Here is a 20,552-nt window from a genome sequence, read left to right as displayed (position 1 = left end):
ATCATGGTTAGCTGGATCAGCAAATTTTTGGATGACACCAAAATTGGGGTGTAATGAACAGCGGGGAGGACTGTCATGGCTTGCAGTGCGATCTGGATCAGCTGGAAAAATGGGTTAAGAAATGCAAAATGGAATTTAATGGAGACAAGTGTGGGGTGTTGCATTTTGGTAGGAACTAGGTCTTAAACAGTGACTGGTCGGGCACTGAGGAGTGCTGTAGAAGAAAGGAATCTGGGAATACAGGTCAATAATTCACTGAAAGTGGTGTCACAGTTCGATAGGGACAGAAAGAAAGATTTTGACATATTGGCCTTCATGAACCAACGTATCATTCCAGATACCAGCACTGTGCCCAGTTAGAAGGTGATTTCTCTCTCCAACTTGTGTTGAAGTTCACTGTGACAGTGTGATGTCAGTTCACAGCTTGACAACTCAGTGATCTCATCTGAAATGGTGTCCTACACCCACTGATGGATTTTTAAATCTTTTTACAGGTTGAAAACGACAAGGAATTTGTCTATGGGAATTCAAACACACCACACCAGTTGTGCTGTCTCTGTCTAGATATTTAAGGAGCAAGGGATTCAATCAACCATCCTTCCTGCTCGGACTGTAGGGAGGGATTCACTCGGTCATCTGACCAACTGGCACGTCCGTCATTTTTCACAGGGGAGAGGCCGTTCACCTGCTCAGATAGTGGGAATGGATTCACTCGGTCATCTCAACTGAAGGTACATCAGCAAGATCACACTGGGCAAGGCCATTCACCTGTTCTGTGTGTGAGAAGGGATTCAGTCGGTCATCCCACCTGTGGACACACCAGTCAGATCACTCTGGCAGGTCATCTGCTGAATTTGTGGAGAAGGATTCACTCGGTCATCTGACCTAATGGCTCACCAGCGAGTTCACACCGGGGAGCGGCCGTTCACCTGCTCAGACTGTGGGAAGGGATTCACTCAGTCATCCCAACTGAAGGTACATCAGCGAGTTCACACTGGGGAGAGGCCGTTCACGTGCTCAGACTGTGGGAAGGGATTCATGTTGTCATCTCACCTAATGAGACACCAGTCAGTTCACACCGGGGAGCGACTGTTCACCTGCTCAGAATGTGGGAAAGGGTTCACTCAGTCATCCGAACTACTGGCACACCAGTCTGTTCACACTGGGGAGAGGCCGTTTACCTGCGGTGAATGTGGGAAGGGATTCACTCGGTCATCTCACCTACTGGCACACCAGCGAGTTCACACCGGGGAGAAGCCATTCACCTGCTCAGACTGTGGGAAGGGATTCTCTTGGTCATCTGATCTTCAAAAACACCAGCGAGTTCACAGTGGGGAGAGGCTGTTCACCTGCTCAGTCTGTGGGAAGGGATTCACTCAGTTATCCAACCTACAGAGTCACCAACGAGTTCACACTGGGGAGAAGCCGTTCATCTGCTCAGACTGTGGGAAGGGTTTCAGTCAGTCAGCCACACTACAAAGACACCAGAGAGTTCACACTGGGGAGAGGCCGTTCACCTGCTCAATCTGTGGGAAGGGATTCACTCAGTCATCTGATATGCTGGCACACCAGCGATTTCACACTGGGGAGAGGCCGTTCACTTGCTCAAACTGTGGGAAGAGATTCAGTCAGTCATCCACCCTACAGAGACACCAGTCAGTTCACACTGGGGAGAGGCCATTCACCTGCTCAGTCTGTGGAAAGGGATTCACACGGTCATCCACCCTATTGGCACACCAGTCACTTCACACTGGGGAGAGGCCGTTCACCTGCAGTGAATGTGGGAAAGGATTCACTCAGTCATCCAAACTACTGGCACATCAGTCAGTTCACACTGGGGAGAGGCCGTTCACCTGCGGTGAATGTGGGAAGGGATTCACACAGTTATCTCATCTACAGAGACACCAGCGAGTTCACACTGGGTAGAGGCCATTCACTTGCTCAGACTTTGAGAAGAGATTCTCTCAGCGATCTCCACCAAATGTCTGTCATTGAGTTCACACGGGGAGTGACTGTTCACCTGCTGTGAATGTGGGGAAGGATTCACTCAGTAATCAAACCTTCTGACACACTACGGGGTTCACACTGGGGAGGAAGTTTCAATGAGCTGCATGCTGGATATTTGTCCATCACCGTTGCTGAATGCAATTTCGGGAGTGACTGTCGGTGCTGAACTCTGCAATTATTGCTGCTGCTCACCACACCCAGTTCTGCACCCTGGTCACTGGGCATGGGAGGAGTTTCATCTGCTGCATATTCACCTTTAATGGGACTGGAGTTTAATATCCTGGATCTGAGACAAATAAATCAGTTCTATTTTAAACTCTGTCTCTGGTACAGCAGCGGGGCGTGGCAACGAATGACAGTAGCAACATTTGGAAGCTGATTGATGGAGAAAATCTTTTGTTTGTCTGACTGATGACACAACAATACCTGTGGTGAGGTGCGCCACTGGTCGAGGAACGTGTGTGTTGGGAATGGTTTTATCTATTGAGGGAGTTGTTTCTGCTTGTTTATCCTGTAATATTATTAATGGCCTTCTAGGTTCCTCCAGCATTTTGTGTATGTGTTGCTTGGACTTCCAGCATCCACAGATTCTCTCCTGTTTTTGATAAGAGCAAAAGCCAGGTCATATAATATAGCAAGAAAACAGTGGGAAGTGAGAGGTTTGGAAAGTATTTACATAACCAACAGGAGACAACTAAAAAAAAAACACTGGAGAGAAAAGATGAAAAATTAAGGTAAGTGAGCCAATAATATCAAGTATCAAAAGTTGTTCACATACATAAAGAGTAAAGGAGAGGCAAGAGTTGATATTGTACCGCTGGAAGATGATGCTGACGAGTTAGTAACAGAGCAAAGAAATCGCGGCCGAATGTAATAAGTATTTTGTGTCAATCTTCACTGTGTCAGACACTCGCAGTATAAGACTATCAGACATAGGAGCAGAATTAGGCCATTCAGCCCGATCAAGTCTGCTCCGCCGTTCTATCATGGCTGATCCTGGTTCTCACTCACCTGCCTCCTCGGCATATCCTGTAGTGCCCTGACTGATCAGCAAACTATTAGCTTCTGCCCAAAATATACCCACAGACTTGTCCCCCACCGCCGTCTGTGTCAGAGAATTCCACAGATTCACCGTTCTCTGACTAAATAAAATCCTGCTTAACTACTCTGAAAGGTCACTCCTCAGTTTGGAGGCTGTGCCCTCCGTTATGGCTACCCCCACCATACGAAAAGTCCTCTCCTCATCCACACTATCTGGACCTTTCCACATTCGGTAGGATTCAGTGAGATTTTACACCCCCGGCCCACATTTATTAAACATAGGTCAGTGCAGGAGTACAGGCCCAAAGCTGGAAAACGCTTCTCATATCTTAACCCCTTTATTACCGGAATCATCTTCTTGAACACCCTCTGGACTCTCTCCAACAACAACACACCTTTTCTGAGATATGCATCCCAAATACTCTCAGTGCGGCCTAAGTAGTATCTTATAAAGTATTAGCATCATCTCCTTGCTCATAGATTCTACTTCACTTTAAATAAATGCCAGCATTGCATTTGCCTTCTTTACCATAGGCTCAACCTGTAAATTAATCTTCTGGGAGTCTTGCCCGAGGATTCATATTTCCTTCAGTACTTCTGTTGTTTGAACCTTTTCCCCAATCAGATAATAGTTCACTATTGTTCCTTTTGCCAAAATGCATTATCGTACATTTCCCAGTATTGTATTCCATCTGCCACTTTTTTGCCAGTTCTTGAAATTTTTCCATGTCCTGCTGCAATGGGATTACTTCCTCAGCACTACCAACGCCTCCACCAATCTTTGTATCATCCGCAAACCTTGCCACAAAGCCATCAGTTCCATTATCCAAATCATTGACAAACTATTTGAAAAGTAGCAGTCCGGATACTGACCCCTGTAGACCACTAGTCACTGCTAGCCAACCAGAATGGGCCCCTTTCATTCCCACTCGCTGCCTCTTGGCTGTTCGCCATTCCTCTGTCCATGCTAGTATTTCCTCTGATTTTTATCCTGTCAAGCAGTCTCATGTGTGACACCTTATCAGATGCCTTCTGAAAATCCAATTAAATGATATCCACTGCCTCTCGTTTGTCCATCCTCCTTATGACTTCCTCGAAGATCTGTAACAGACTTGTCAGGCAAGGTTTCCCTGTACAGAACCTATGCTGGCTTTGACTTATTTTATCATTAGTCTCCTCGTACCTCAAAACCTCAACTGTTATATTAGACTCAAACGCTTTCCCAGCCACTGAGGTTCGGCTAACTGGACTATAATCTGCTTTTTTTTCAGTTGCCTGTTGCTGGATTTTAAAAGATACCCAATTATCCAACTTCCTACTCACTTTTGCTAGATTATATGCACTTTCCTTGGCTTTTATACAGTCCTTAACATCCTTTGTCAGCCGTGGTAGTCTAGCCCCGCTGTTTGAGAACTACTTCTGCCGGACATATCTATCCTGTACGTTATGAACTATTTTCAGAGACGTCAGCCACCTGGGGAATCACCTCTCTTATGCCTCTGTAATACACTTTATTCCATTGCCATACTCCGCATGTGACCTATGCTTCTCCCTCACAAGTTGCAGTCGGAATTCAATCAAATTAAGATCACTGCCTTCTAATGGTTCCCTTACATTATCCTCCCTAACAAGATCTGGGTTATTAAAAAACACAAAAACTAAGATAGCAGTTCCCCGCATATTCTCAACCATCAGCTGCTCTAAAAAGCCATTTTGTACACATTCCATCTCTTGCGATCGGACACAAATCTGACTTTCCCCATTCTCCTGCAGATTGAAGTCACCCACTACAATTGTGTCATTAAATTTATTGCATAAATGCCAAACATTCAGCAGTATCTGGGACAGAAGTGAGGATGCATGTTTTTACCAAGGAGAGAAGGTGTTTTTGAAGCTGAAAGGCCTGAAGGTAGATAAGATTCCTGGACCAGAAGGTGTACACCCCAGGGTTCAGAAAGAGGTAGCTGAAGAGACTGTGAAGGCATTAGAGTCAAAGAACAATACAACCCAGGCAAACCCCTTTCAGCCAAACTAGTCCGTGCCAAAACATTAATCTGCCGAGTTCCAACAACTTCCAACTGGACCATAGCCCTCCATATCCTTCTCATCCATGGACCTAAGCAAACTTCTCTTAAAGATTGAAATCGTCCCCGCCACTTGCTCTGGCAGCTCGGTGCGGACTCTCCCCGCCTCTGAACGAATAAGTTCCCCCTTAGTTTTCTCTTCAAGTGATGAGTAATGATCTATCACAAATCACTAGATGTTGGAATGGTTCTGGCGGACTAGAAACTTGCCAATGTCACTCCACTCTTTAAGAAGAGAAGGAGGCAGAAGAAAAAAAACAATGGACAACAAAGATTTTGCTTCCTGAAAACCTTTAGGTGTATCTTATGAACTTTGGGCTACTAATCATGAAAATCACCATGGAATTTCCTTATCACGCACCATTTTTTGAAATCACTTATGTTTATTATTTCAATTCATAATTCAGGTCAATTAAAATGTTGCCTGCAATGTAAGCTGGAAAGTTTCCTATCTTGTTCAGGCATGCTTGGGCATACTTAGCCGGCGCGGCTGCTGCATGGCAGGACAGGTTTTAGTAATAATTATTGGGTTCAGGACTGTAAGGATGGAATTTGCTATTACCAGGCAGAGGAAATAAAATCTATGAAGGATTTTTCCCAGAATAACTGATGCCAAGGTTAAGGAAAGCATTGTTATTGGTCTACAAATCAAACAGGTCATCAATGACAGGCAATTTGAAGAATTTCTAGTGGGACTGGAGAAAACGACATGGAAGGCATTCAAGGAAGTTGTTGAAAATTTTCTCGGCATCAACAGAGCACCAAGCTTCATGCAGCCGGTTGAAACTATGCTTCAAGCATATAAAACCATGAAATGCAACGTGTCACTAAAGATTCATTTTCTGCATTCACATTTTGAGTTCTTCCCTGCAAATCTTGGTGCTGTTAGTGACGAGCATGGTGAAAGTTTTCACCAGGACATTGCGGTCACGGAGAAAAGATACCAGGGAATGAAAATCATTAACCAAATATGTTTTACTTGGTTGCACTATTGCAAAGCAGCAGCACCATTATGCAATTAAAGACAATATGTTCAATAAAAGTTAATTTGTCGTTTTTCCAAATTCCTGCGTGATACAAGTAGTCTTAAATTATATTCGTGTTCATCTTCAAGCAATTTATCGTAAACAAAACAATTCTGAGGAAGCAACAATTGAAAAAAAAATTGTTGTCCAGTGAAATTATAGGACAGTTAGTCTGACCTCAGTGGTCAGGAATATGTTCGGGTGTATTAAGGGTGAGTTTTTTGGGTACTGTAATTGGGGAGGCATGATGAAGTAGGACAAAGTCAGCAGAATTCCTTCGCAGGGAATCGTGTGTGACAAGTCACTTGCAATATTTTGAGGAAATAACAGGCAAGATAGATAAAGCAGAGGCAGTGGATGTTGCTTGCTTGGATTTTCAGATGAGCTTTAACAAGGTACCCCATGCAAGGCCGATTGTGAAAGTAAGGAGACAATGGATCCAAGAGGACATTGCTTTGTGGGTCCAGAATTGGCTTGCCACAGAGGACAAAGAGTAGCTGCAGTCGGGTCATATTCTGCATGGAGGTCGGTGACTAGTGGTCTATTACTAGTGGACTAGTGGATGACTCCCATCCACTCCATAAAGTACTGGTTAGGCACAGAAGTACATTCAGTCAGAGACTCATTCCACCGAGATGCAACACTGAGCGTCAAAGGAAGTCATTCCTGCCTGTGGCCATCAAACTTTACAACTCCTCCCTCGGACTGTTATTCCACTTGGAATAATTTACTTATTATTATTTAATTATGGTTTTATATTGCTATATTTCTACACTATTATTGGTTGGTGTGACAAAACCCAATTTCCCTCGGGATCAATAAAGGATATCTGTCTGTATGTCTGGTGTGCCTCAGGGATCTGTTCTGGGACCTCTACTCCTCCTGATTTTTATAAGTGACCTGGATAAGGAAGTGGAGAGATGGGATAGTAAGTTTGCTGATGACACAAAGTTTGGGGGGGGGGTGTTGTTGATAGTGTGGAGGGCTGTCAGGGATTACAGCTGGACTGAGAAGTGGCAAATGGAGTTCAACACTGATAAGTGTGAGGTGATTCATTTTGTTAGGTCAAATATGATGGCAGAATATAGTATTAATGGTAAGACTCTTGGCAGTGTGGAGGATCAGAGGGATCTTGGGGACCGAGACCATAGGACACTCAAAGCTGTTACGCAGGTTGACTGTGTAGTTAAAAAGGCATAAGGTGCATTGGCTTTCATCAACCGTGCGATTGAGTTTAAGAGCCAAGAGGTAATGTTGCAGCTATATAGGACCCTGGTCAGAGTCCACTTGGAGTACTGTGCTCAGTTCTGGTCGCCTCAATACAGGAAGAATGTGGAAACCATTGAAAGGGTGCAGAGGAGATTTACAAGAATGTTGCCTGGATTGGGGAGTGTGCGTTATTAGAATAGGTTGAGTGAATTCGGCCTTTTCTCTTTGGAGCGTTGGAGGACGAGAGGTGACCTGATAGAGGTGTATAAGGTGATGAGAGGAATTGATCGTGTGGATAGTCAGAGGCTTTTCCCAGGGGTGAAATGGCTAACATGAGAGGGAAAGTTTTTTTTACACAGAGAGTGGTGAGTGTGTGGAATGAGCTGCCGGGGGCGGTGTTGGAGGCTGAACCGATAGGGTGTTTTAAGTGACTCCTGGACAGGTACATGGAGCTTAGAAAACTAGAGGGCTATGGGTAACCCTAGGTAATTTCTAAGTTAAGGACCTGTTCGGCACAGCATTGTGGGCTGAAGTGCCTGAATTGTGCTGTACGGTTTCTATGAAGATGCATTTTGTGTCAATAACTGATTTGGAAATGTTGTATTTGGTCTCTTAGCCAAATAGTGGACACAGTTTGGGAACAACTGGGTTCCAAGCATTGGTCCCTACAACACCCACTGGGACATCTTACAGGCCCAGGAAGGGTCTTTAAACAGACCGACTAACGGAACAGACGAAGGCCACTCGGCCCCTCCAAACCGTCCTGTCATTCAATGTCCTTGGCCTGGTCCATTCACCCCCCACTTTGCTCGGACCATTGGCCCCACTTGTAGGTCAACAGACTGCCGGTTTGACCCCCAATGTGGTGAATCCCTCTGCTCGCCAGCACTCCATCTTTCCAATAAAATGCACCCCCTTTCCTTCCCCTGCTGGGTTCATTCCCTCCGTCCCCGGGGAGTCGGCAACAAGCCGATCCGCCAAGTGTTCTCCTCCCACCTCTCGGCGATACATCAGACTCCGGCCGCAGGGGACGCTTCAGAAGCGCCCCCAACTTCGCTCGGAGGGAAATGGAAAGAAATCAAAAAGCGGGACATTTACTTTGAGGTTTATCCCGCCGAGGAAGCGGGGGAGACGATCTCTGGGCTGTTTTGCCTGTACTATTGGGTGTAACGAGTAATTGACATCGCTTCGAACCAATGGAAATAACACAGCGCCTGAATCCTCTGTTTCTCTCGGGGTAATAATTATAACTGTTGCTCTACAGATCCCACTGAATAAAGTTGAAATTTCAAAGTTTAAGTCTGAAAAGGGAGAGATTAATGGCAGACAGAAATCGACTGTGTCTTACATGTCCGTGAGCGGGAGGCGGAGTCCTGTGTTAAATGTTTAACCATCACGGTGACTGAAGGCAGCTGCAGGTTCATGAGGGACTGTTACTGTCAGATTCTGCAGTTCTTGCGGCTGCTCATCGCACCCAGGACTGAACCCTGGTCACTGAGCATTGGAGGAGTCTGTTCTGCTGATGTTAGCCTTAAACTAGACTGGTGTTTAATATTGTGGATCTGTGAAAGATAAATCAGCTCTGTATCAAGTCCCGTGTCTCAGGTACTTATTGTCTCTACCACACTCACGAAGCAAACTAGGGAGGCCACTCGGCCCATCTGGTCCCTGCCCATATTTCTGTCCCATATCAGAATATCAAAATCTACCCTTGCCGTTCCCCTCTCACTCTCCCTGAGATGACAGGTTGCCCACCATGTAACCTACTCTAGAAAATGCTTAGAAAATGCCTACTGCATAGCCACCTATTTTCCTAAGCTCCATGTACCTATCTAAGAGTCTCTTAAAAGACCCTATTGTATCCGCCTCTACCACCGTCGCTGGCGGTGCATTCCACACAAATACCACTCTTTGCTCTAAAAAATCTTAGCTCTGATATCTCCTCTGTACCTACTTCCAAGCAGCTTAAACCTATTCCCCCTCGTGTTAGCCGTTTCTGCCCTGGGAAAAAGCCTCTGGCTATCCACACGACCAATGCCTCTCATCATCTTATACACCTGCATGAATTCCCTGCATGATTTTCTCCGGGCTGAATAAGACGATGAGCTCACTGTGGTTGTGACGTTCTTCAGGGCTCTGGACGAAGTTGGTTAAACTCCTTCTTCCCTGCTCTTTTCAACGTGTTGGGTCATTTTCACCAATTTTAAAGGACTGTGCCTCAGACAGCTGGGTTGTTGGATTTGTTACGTAACAGCAGCAATAGATCACTAACGGAGTCTGGTTTCGATGTTGAAACCACTATCTTCATTAGTATCTGCTCCAAATATAAAAGATTAAACGAAATAAACAGAATTTAACAGTGTAATGCGTATATATAGCTCCCAAACTATCAAGCTTGGGAAACAATGCTTAAAGTCTTAAGATGGTAAAATAGAAAAGTTCAGTAATCCACGGAAAAAGTGAGTGATAGGAGAGATTTGTAAATCCACACGAACATGTAGAGAGAAGGCAATTACGAAGAATTCCACACACATTCCACGCTGGGTAAACGAAACAACAGTCGCTGAAGATCTTATCCGTCGATTAGTTCCGAAATCCTCTTAGAAATATCACCAGGTGACAGTCACAGGAATATCGTCTTCAACTGGTTACCACAGAACACCCCGATTCCAGGTAAGGGCCAACAAAAGTGATACCGCAGGATACTCCAGCAAATCCACACATATGGATTATACGAAGTGACAGTCACACATCCGTTGTGCACTGCGTGCCGATGATCAGATCAATCCAACCTTTTGGGCATGGAAGAGTTGCAGCCTATAGCAGTCACACGCTGAAGTTCCAACAGCTTGTCTCCCTCTCCCTCTCCCGCTCCCTCAGGCTGCCGCAGCTTGTGTCTGACGTCACAGCCCCGCCTCACTCAGGCACTTAAAGCGACACTCACAGTAAACGAACCTGCGGTCTCGGAACACAATGCGCCTCTAAAGTCTGACAGCAGACTATCGAGTGAATCTTCGATGGTGCAGAGTCAGAAACCGAAGAGTTGCCAGCTGAGTCAGGGGCTCCAGAGAGAGATGGGGTCTAGAGTTTACGAGGAGGAGGAGGAATCAGACCAGCAGGATATGACTACAAAAGAAACATCAGAAACATTTGGAAACTGGTTGACCGGAAAAAAAGGTGGTTAATTTCTGCAAAATACCAGTGGAAATCAACAGATGAGGCAGAAAATGTGAAGAGGAATAAATAGACAATGTTTAGGCCGAGCCCCTTCAGCATGTCTCGACTGTGTACTCCTCTGCTTAGTTGCTGCCTGAACTGCAGAGTTCCTCCAGCATTTTGTGTGTGTTCGTCTCTGTATTTCCAACAACTGCAGAATCTCCTGTGTTTTTTAACTGCATTTTACTTTGGCATTAGATACACGTTGGTATTGAGTATATTGTTTATGGGAGCCGCTTTTTGCGTTAAAACAGCTGCTGATTTTTCTATACACACGAAAAAAAATGAGGTATGGACAATGAACCGGTGCTTGCAGAAATGTTTAATGGCACCCTAATTACCCATAATGCGGTGCGTTAAAAATTTCGCCGGCCCGAAAGCACTGATGAAATGCGCAGGCGTCAGGCTGATAACGTCCCCGAGTATCACGCATGCGCGCAGTACCCTGCAGGCCTTGAAAATGTCGGGCGCAGGTAAGATCGATTCTCTCCGATTTTATATTAAACACCGACTTCAGGACGATTCCTGTGAAATCCGGTCACCGTGGCCAGCAATCCCGGAACAGTCCTGCTCTCTTCCCTCTCTCTCAGACCCACGATCCGTACACGGGCCCCGGGGAGCTTCCGGCTGATGAGGGAATGGGAACCGATGGATCTCTCAGACAGAGCTGAGCTCCAGCTGTCTAAATGCAAGGATTAGGAACTCGGAGAAAGGGAACAAAATCTTTTGCATCAGCAGTAGAGAAAATTACCTTTGTTCCACCTCCAATCAGTAACAAGAGAAAATCTGCAGATGCTGGAAATCCAAGCAACACACACAAAATGCCGGCGGAACTCAGCATTAGTACTCTTTTCCTTAGATGCTGCCTGGCCTGCTGAGTTCCTCCAGTATTTTGTGTGTGTGCTGTTTGTTCTACCTCCTCCTGTTCTGAACTTTTCTACAGGTGAGAACATGTTTTGTCCCATTCTCTCTGGGTACATGGTAATATCAAAAACCTTTGCCCTTGGCAACAAGTAACTTTCACATCACAAATGTGCCAGACTCCAATGGGACAGACTACTACCCTTCCCTTCACATTCATTGGCATTGCCATAATCGAGTTCATCACCGTCAGTCATCTGGAGAGGGTTCAAGGGAAATATTTATGTACAACACAGAAACTGCTGTTACCTGTCTGTATTGTGGTGATGCAAAAGTTGCTGGAGAATTTGCAAATGGGAAGAAGTGGAGTGAAATTTGGAAATCTGACTTTTTAAAGTGTCATTTAGCAAACAAGTCACATATGGACAGTGTGCAAAAGCTCTGGCGAGAAAATCCTTCATAACCCGCTATAGGCCTGCTACATAGTTTGTGTGAGAGTGCAGATGAACTCGATACAAGCCAGAGGAGATCAAAGTTTTTATCGACAGTGATTTGCTAGCTGTGAAAATGAATACCTCTCTATATAAAATTCTCTGTGCACACGTTTTTGCACACGGGATTTGATCGAGGTATTTAAAATGTTGAGAGGGATAGATAGACTGAGTTGACGTGAATAGGCTGTTTCCATTGAGAGTAGGGGAGATTCAAACGAGAGGACATGATTTGAGAGTTAGGGGGCAAAAGTTTAAGGGAAACACGAGGGGGTATTTCTTTACTCAGAGAGTGTTAGCTGTGTGGAATGAGCTTCCTGTAGAAGTAGTAGAGGCCAGTTCAGTTGTGTCATTTAAGGTAAAATTGGATAGGTATATGGACAGGAAAGGAGTGGAGGGTTATGGGCTGAGTGCGGGTAGGTGGGACTAGGTGAGATTAAGAGTTCAGCACGGACTAGGAGGGCCGGACTGGCCTGTTTCCGTGCTGTGATTGTTATATGGTTATATATGGTTATATGGTTGTCACTGGGTAAAAAAAAAATACACGGTACATGATTTATGTGCACCCTTGTCATTACAAATTAGAGGGGACATTGGTGGGAAGGTGGGGAGACCTCCAGTGTTGTTGATGCCCTCACCTACTAGATGTGTATCCAGCTGCATTTTAAGGAGTTGGAACTGGAAATGGATGAATTCCGGATCATCCAGCAGTTTGAGGGGGTGATAGATATGACATGAAGAGAGGTGAGTTACACCCAAGGTGCAGGACACAGGAAACTGGGTGAGAGTCAGGAAGGGAAATGAGGTTAAATAGCCATCACAGAGTACTCTTGTTGCTATCCCACACAACAACAGGTGGAACACTTTAGAAAGTATTGGGGCGATTACCTGGCAGAGGAAAGTCAAAGGAGTGATAGGGGATTCATTAGTTAGGGGAACAGAACAAGAGGAGACTAATATCCTCGTGGTAAGAGCTGCGAGAGCAAGTGTGGTGGAGGGGGGTGCTGATGTGGTTAAAATGATTTGCAGGGAGAATGGGAGCCAGAATGACAGGACAGATAGTGGAGAGGGTGATTTGAATTGAATTGACTTTCTTACATACATATACATGAGGAGTAGAAGTCTTTACGTTACATCTCCATCTAAATGTGCAATGTGTAATTTATAGTAATTTATAATAAATAGTTTGTGCATAGAACAGTCAGTATAACATAGATATGCAATTGTATCAGCATGAATTAATCAGTCTGATGGCCTGGTGGAAGATGATGTCCTGGAGCCTGTTGGTCCTTTTGCTGTGGTACCATTTCCTGGATGGTGGCAGTAGGAACAGTTTGTGGTTGTGGTGAATTGGGTCCCCAATATCTTTTGGGCCCTTTTTCCACACCTGTCTCTGTAAATGTCCTGAATAGTGGGAAGTTCACATCTACAGATGCGCTGGGCTGTCCCGCACCAATCTCTGCAAGTTCCTGAGATTAAGGGAAGTACAGTTCCCATACCAGGCAGTGATGCAACCAGTCAGGATGCTCTCAATTGTGTCCCTGTAGAAAGTCCTCAGGATTTCGGGCCCCATTCCCAACTTCTTCAACTATCTGAGGTGAAAGAGGTGCTGCTGTGCTCTTTTCACAACACAGCCGGTATGTACAGACCATGTGAGATGCTTGGTGATGTTTATGCCGAGGATCTTAAAGCTGTTCTCCCTCTCAGCCCCAAATCCTTTGATGTCAACAGGGGTTAGCCCGTCTCCAGTCCTCCTGCAGTCCACAATCAGCTCCTTTGTTTTTGTGACAATGAGGGGGAGTTTGTTTTCTTGACACGTCAGATGTTGTTCAGACCTCAGACAGAGTCAGCAATCAAATGGTTGAGCCTGGTGCGATGAATGTGCTGAGCTGTGTATATCACAATGCAAGAAACATCTTAGGAAAGCCCGATGAGCTCAGGACAGGGAATTATGATATTGTAGCCATTATAGGGGCTTGTTTACACCCAACAGTCTGAGGGATTTAGAGGAACAAAGTTGTAGGTAGATTGTAGACCATGTCAATAAACTTAGGTTTATTCAGTAAGTGATTTTAACTTTACATATATTGACTGGAACTCCCATAATGTAAAAGGACTAGATGGGGTAAAGTTTGTCAAATGTGCCCTTAATCAATACGTAGAGTTCCTGATGTAGAAGTGAGCAATAAGCTGTTAGGAAATGATCAGGGCTGGTGACAGAAATTAGTGATCATAATGCCATGAGATTCAAAATAAATATAGAAAAAGAGAGGTCTGGACCATGGGTTCAGATTCTAAATTGGAGAAAGGTCAATTTTGATGGTATCAGAAAGGATCTGACAAGTGTGGTTTGGGACAGGTTGTTTCCTGGCAAAGGAGTACCTGTAAGTGGGAGGCCTTCAGAAGTGAATTTTTGAGGATGCAGAGTTTGTATGTGCCTGCCAAAATGAAAGTTGAAAGGTAACCGGTCCAGGGAACCTTGCTTTTGAAGAGAAATTGAAGCCTCGTATATTTTGTTCCTCTAAATGCCTCAGACTGTTGGGTGCTACCGAGACCCATTAATGACTACAAATCATGATTCCACGCACTGAGCTCAGCTGACTTTTTTTGTTGTCTTCTTTTGGTTTCTCGAAGCTTCCGAATAGTTTTTGTTCTTTTGTTTGCCCTCTCTTTGACATTTATGTTGGCTTTGGCTTCTCATTTTAGCCACAGTTGTGTCCTCCTGTCTTTCTAATGCTTCCACTTCTGTGGAATCACTCAGGTCCCGAATTGCTCCAGAAACCCCAGCCACTGCTGCTCAATTGTCACTCCTACGCTTTCCCTTCCAAACAAGTTTGGCCAGCTTCTCTGCCATAGAAACACGGAGAAGTTCAGTAAAGAAACAGGCTCTTTGGCCCATCTAGTCAATGCCAAAAAAGCATTTAAACTTGCAGTGTGATCTGGACCAGCTGGCAAAATGGTTTGAGAAATGGAAAATGGAATTTAGTGCAGACAAGTGTGAGTTGTTGCACTTTGGTATGAACTTTATTCCTTGGAATGTAGAAGATTGAGGGGAGATTTGATTGTGATAGAGGGGCATAGATAGTGTAAATGCAAGTTGGCTTTCTCCACTAGTCTGTGGAGACTACAGCCAGAGGCCATGGGTTAAGGGTGAAAGGTAAAATGTTAAGGGTAACATGAGGGGCAACTTCTTCACACAGACAGTCATCAGGGTGTGGAATGAGCAGCCAGCACAAGCGGTGCATGCAAGCTCGATTTCAACATTTTGTGTAGGTACCTGGATGGTAGGGGTATGGGAGTGGGCAGATTAAATAGTTCAGCACAGACTAGATGGCCCAAAGTGCCTGTTTCTGTGTTGTAATTTTCTATGACTGTGACAATAATACAAAAATTCACTCTAAGTCCTTTTAACAGCTGTGCGGACCAACCATTCATCTCAGCAGGAATTTTTTATATGGCGTTAAAACTGTGGCACTTTAAGTTAATAATACATAAAAGAAAATCCCAGATGCACATCAAGAAAGACTATTTGCGTGAGATTGTTTCAGTTACTGTGGGGCCAGGCACCCATGCAGTTCAGCAGGAGGGGGGAATAATACCAATGGAGAGAGTCAAACTAAGGCTCAAATTGGAGATGGCAGAAATGCTCCTTTCTGATAGAGACAGGAAGAGCATCAGGGAATTGATGGTCATTCCAGAAACCAGCACTCTGCCCAGTCAGGAGATGATATCTCTTCTAACTTGTGTTGAACCTCACTGTATCAGTGTGATACCAGATCAAACCTTGTAATCTCATCTGAAATGTTGTCCTAAACCCATTGATGGATTTTGTAAATCTTTTTACAGGTTAAAAATGAGAACGAATTTGTCTCCAGGAAGCACAAACACGGCACACCAGTTTTGTTGTCTCTGTCTAGATATTTAAGAAGTGGAACAAGGGATCCTATCGACCATCCTTCCTGCTCAGACTGTGGGGAAGGATTCACTCGGTCATTTGACCAACTGGCAACCCATCATTTTACACAGGAGAAAGGCCTTTCACCTGCTCAGACAGTGGGAAATAATTCACTCGGTCATCTCAACTGAAGGTACATCAGCAAGTTCACACTGGGCAAGGCCATTCACCTGTTCTGTGTGTGAGAAAGGATTCAGTTGGTCTTCCCACCTGTGGACACACCAGTCAGTTCACACCACACTGGGCAGAGGCTGATCATCTGTTGAATTTCTGGGAAAGGATTCACTCAGTCATCTGACCTAATGCATCACCAGCGAGTTCGCACAAAGGAGCAGCCGTTCATCTGCTTGGTCTGTGGGAAGAGATTCACTCAGTTATCCAGCCTACAGAGACATAAGCGAGTTCACACTGGGGAGAAGCCGTTCATCTGCTCAGAATGTGGGAAGGGATTCACTCAGTCATCCCAACTACAGAGTCATCAGCGAGTTCACACTGGGGAGAAGCCATTCACCTGCTCAGTCTGTGGAAAGAGATTCACTGATCCATCCAACCTGCAGAGTCATCAGCGAGTTCACACTGGGGAGAAGCTGTTCACCTGTTCAGAATGTGGGAAGAGATTTACTCAGTCATCTCAACTACAGAGTCATCAGCGAGTTCACACTGGGGAGAGGCCGTTCACCTGCTCGGTCTGTGGGAAGAGATTCACTCATTCATCCACCCTACAGAGACACCAGCGAGTTCACACTGGGGAGAAGCCGTTCATCTGCTCAGAATGTGGGAAGGAATTTACTCAGTCATCCCAACTACACAGTCATCAGCGAGTTCACACTGGGGAGAAGCCATTCACCTGCTCAGTCTGTGGGAAGGGATTCACTGATCCATCCAACCTACAGGGTCATCAGCGAGTTCACACTGGGGAGAAGCCGTTCACCTGTTCAGAATGTGGGAAGAGATTTACTCAGTCATCCCAACTACAGAGTCATCAGCGAGTTCACACTGGGGAGAGGCCATTCACCTGCTCAGTCTGTGGGAAGAGATTCACTCATTCATCCACCCTACAGAGACATCAGCGAGTTCACACTGGGGAGAAGCCGTTCACCTGCTCAGTCTGTGGGAAGAGATTCTCTGAGTTATCCCAAGTACAGAGTCATCTGCGAGTTCACACTGGGGAGAGGCCATTCAGCTGCTCAGACTGTGGGAGCAGATTCGCTCAGTTATCCAGCCTACAGAGACATCAGCGAGTTCACACTGGGGAGAAGCCGTTCATCTGCTCAGAATGTGGGAAGGGATTCACTCAGTCATCCCAACTACAAAGTCATCAGCGAGTTCACACTGGGGAGAAGCCATTCACCTGCTCAGTCTGTGGGAAGGGATTCACTGATCCATCCAACCTACAGAGTCATCAGCGAGTTCACACTGGGGAGAAGCCGTTCACCTGTTCAGAATGTGGGAAGAGATTTACTCAGTCATCCCAGCTACAGAGACATCAGCGAGTTCACACTGGGGAGAGGCCATTCACCTGCTCAGTCTGTGGGAAGAGATTCACTCTGTCATGCAACCTACAGAGACATCAGCGAGTTCACACTGGGGAGAAGCTATTCACCTGCTCAGTCTGTGGGAAGGGATTCACTCACTCATCCAACCTTCAGAGTCATCAGCGAGTTCACACTGGGGAGAAGCCGTTCACCTGTTCAGAATGTGGGAAGAGATTTACTCAGTCATCCCAACTACAGAGTCATCAGCGAGTTCACACTGGGGAGAAGCCGTTCACCTGCTCAGTCTGTGGGAAGAGATTCACTCATTCATCCACCCTACAGAGACACCAGCGAGTTCACACTGGGGAGTAGCCGTTCATCTGCTCAGAATGTGGGAAGGGATTCACTCAGTCATCCCAACTCCAGAGTCATCAGCGAGTTCACACTGGGGAGAGGCCATTCACCTGCTCAGTCTGTGCGAAGAGATTCACTCATTCATCCAGCCTACAGAGACATCAGCGAGTTCACACTGGGGAGAAGCCGTTCATCTGCTCAGAATGTGGGAAGGGATTCACTCAGTCATCCCAACTACAAAGTCATCAGCGAGTTCACACTGGGGAGAAGCCATTCACCTGCTCAGTCTGTGGGAAGGGATTCACTGATCCATCCAACCTACAGTGTCATCAGCGAGTTCACACTGGGGAGAAGCCGTTCACCTGTTCAGAATGTGGGAAGAGATTTACTCAGTCATCCCAGCTACAGAGACATCAGCGAGTTCACACTGGGGAGAGGCCATTCACCTGCTCAGTCTGTGGGAAGAGATTCACTCTGTCATGCAACCTACAGAGACATCAGCGAGTTCACACTGGGGAGAAGCTATTCACCTGCTCAGTCTGTGGGAAGGGATTCACTCACTCATCCAACCTTCAGAGTCATCAGCGAGTTCACACTGGGGAGAAGCCGTTCACCTGTTCAGAATGTGGGAAGAGATTTACTCAGTCATCCCAACTACAGAGTCATCAGCGAGTTCACACTGGGGAGAGGCCATTCACCTGCTCAGTCTGTGCGAAGAGATTCACTCATTCATCCACCCTACAGAGACAACAGCGAGTTCACACTGGGGAGAAGCCATTCATCTGCTCAGAATGTGGGAAGGGATTCACTCAGTCATCCCAACTACAGAGTGATCAGCGAGTTCACACTGGGGAGAAGCTATTCACCTGCTCAGTCTGTGGGAAGAGATTCACTGATCCATCCAACCTACAGAGTCATCAGCGAATTCACACTGGGGAGAGGCCGTTCACCTGTTCAGAATGTGGGAAGAGATTCACTGATCCATCCAACCTGCAGAGTCATCAGCGAGATCACACTGGGGAGAAGCCATTCACCTGCGCAGTCTGTGGGAAGAGATTCACTGATCCATCCAACCTGCAGAGTCATCAGCGAGTTCACACTGGGGAGAAGCCATTCACCTGCTCAGTCTGTGGGAAGGGATTCACTGATCCATCCAACCTACAGAGTCATCAGCGAGTTCACACTGGGGAGAAGCTATTCACCTGCTCAGTCTGTGGGGAGAGATTCACTCGGTCATCTGACCTACGGAGTCATCAACAAATTCACACTGGGAAGAAGCTGTTCACTTGCTCAGAATGTGGGAAGAGATACATTCGCTCTTCCACACTACAGAGACATCAGCAAGTTCACACTGGGGAGAAGCCGTTCACCTGCTGAGAATGTGGGTAAGGATTCACTCTGTCATCTCAACTACTGGCATACCAGTCATTTCACAATGGGGAGTGGCCGTTGTTATGAATCCCTAGGTTTTGTTTGCTGTGGACTGTTATTTCGAGAGAGAGGGAGAGATAGAGATTAAGAAGGTGAATCAGTCTGACTTGCAGCTTGTTTACATCGCTCGCAGTTTGTTTAGTTTTAACTGAGGACACAGACACTCAGAGTCAGACGTAGACGAAGGAGGAAAGATGGAAGGATCGAAACCAGGGAACTAGTGGCCAAGGGTCTCTGTTTGGAATTCTCCTATGCCCAGAAGGGTGGGTTAATTATCAATTCAGCATACATCAAATGTGTGGTTGTTACCTTGTTTGAGCTATAGGAGTGGATCTGATTTGGGGTATCCTGTGAAGACCACTGATGTGTCAACCCTTGCCTGGGTGTGGTGTGGTAATTCATCTGAAGACGATACCCCTTGTGACAAGTCACTTTGGGTGATAATTAGTATGTGAATTTGGAAAGATGACAGATAAAATCTACAGTGACTGTTCTCTTGTTTTACGACCATGGAACCTGTGGAATTCGACATAATTGCCTTCTCTTGACATTTACCCTGGATTACAAATCTCTCTCTCATCACCTATTCTGTGGTTGAACTGAACATTCATACTTTACCACCTCAAGACTCCAAGCCTTGTTTCCCCCGAGCTCAATAGTTTCGGAGTTTTATTTACACACATATATACACATAATACTGTTAACTTCTGTTTATCTTGTTTAAGTTACTATTGTTACGAAGGATGAACAGCTCTGATGGGCAGAAGGGTGCAGGGTTGCCCATGTCCCCCTCCCTTGGGAGAATTACAAACCGTTACTCTTGCCAGGCTGCTAATGAGAGAGAAAGAGATGGAACTAAAACTTTCTTGGACTGGAATATTTGCTTCAGATAAGGGAGAGATAACCCAGGGAGGAAGAGACTTGTTGTTCCACCATATTATGACTCCTGTAAAACTTATGGCTCCGGAGAGGGCTGTTTACTTGGTACTATTCTGTTCATTAAAATTCCCCAGTGGACAGCCGGAGTGGGCTGGTTTGATGGGCTAAGCCATTCAAAACTGATTGACACCTGAGACCCAGTGAGTAGGGATAAAAGAGAGGTCTGGGGAGACACCCCTCAGACGCACCAAGAGACACACTAGTGAGCGCTGCTTAAGTGTTGGAACCCACGAGAAAGTGTGGGGCATCGGAGACCGAATGAAGGATCGGTCAATTTTAACTCATAGTGTTTATAGCGAGGCCGGTGGGGCCTTGTGTGTGTGTCCACCCTTGCCTGGGTGACGAATCCACCATAGAAGAACGGTCTAGCTAAAGGACAGAGGGGTCATACCTGAATGGCCACAACAACACTTCGACTGATCAAGATTGTAAAGGAAGGTTTGACTGGCTGTCACTGTTTGCTC

At 45.8% G+C, this 20,552-nt stretch overlaps 1 pseudogene; it reads left to right on the top strand.

Annotated features, from left to right (window-relative positions):
• Positions 1 to 494: 494 nt before the first annotated feature.
• On the top strand, positions 495 to 19,176 carry LOC140720818 (uncharacterized; annotated as a pseudogene).
• The last annotated feature ends 1,376 nt before the right edge of the window (positions 19,177 to 20,552 follow it).

Source organism: Hemitrygon akajei, unplaced genomic scaffold, assembly GCF_048418815.1.
Source record: "Hemitrygon akajei unplaced genomic scaffold, sHemAka1.3 Scf000047, whole genome shotgun sequence".
NCBI lineage: Eukaryota > Metazoa > Chordata > Chondrichthyes > Myliobatiformes > Dasyatidae > Hemitrygon > Hemitrygon akajei.
This window is presented reverse-complemented; position numbering and strand designations above follow the sequence as displayed.